Source organism: Echinops telfairi, unplaced genomic scaffold (genome assembly GCF_000313985.2).
Source record: "Echinops telfairi isolate 266 unplaced genomic scaffold, ASM31398v2 ScPeMD7_1;HRSCAF=3_0, whole genome shotgun sequence".
NCBI classification, from domain to species: domain Eukaryota; kingdom Metazoa; phylum Chordata; class Mammalia; order Afrosoricida; family Tenrecidae; genus Echinops; species Echinops telfairi.
Window position 1 is genome coordinate 13,203,606 of NW_022103896.1, and position 335 is coordinate 13,203,940.

Consider the following 335-nt stretch of genomic DNA (forward strand, 5'->3'; position numbering starts at 1 on the left):
CACTGAAAGGACCATATGGCCAGCCCCACTACAAGACACAACATCCTTCACTGACCCATAGCCCAACGGGGACAACACTGGAGACAGTGTGGGAATTACACTGATCTGACCACACCACACTGAGGCAAAACACTAAGGGCATGCAACAGAACCGCAAGGGGAGCAGAGCAACGAAGACCCCAGAGAATACCAAAAATAGACTTTGGGGCCAGGGAGTGGCACCCCATCATACTCTACTGGAAAACACCCATAAAAGTCAACAAACAGACCTCCAACTATTTATATAGGCCTTTCTTTTTTATTGTTGTCGGCTTTTTGTTGTTGTTGCTGTTATT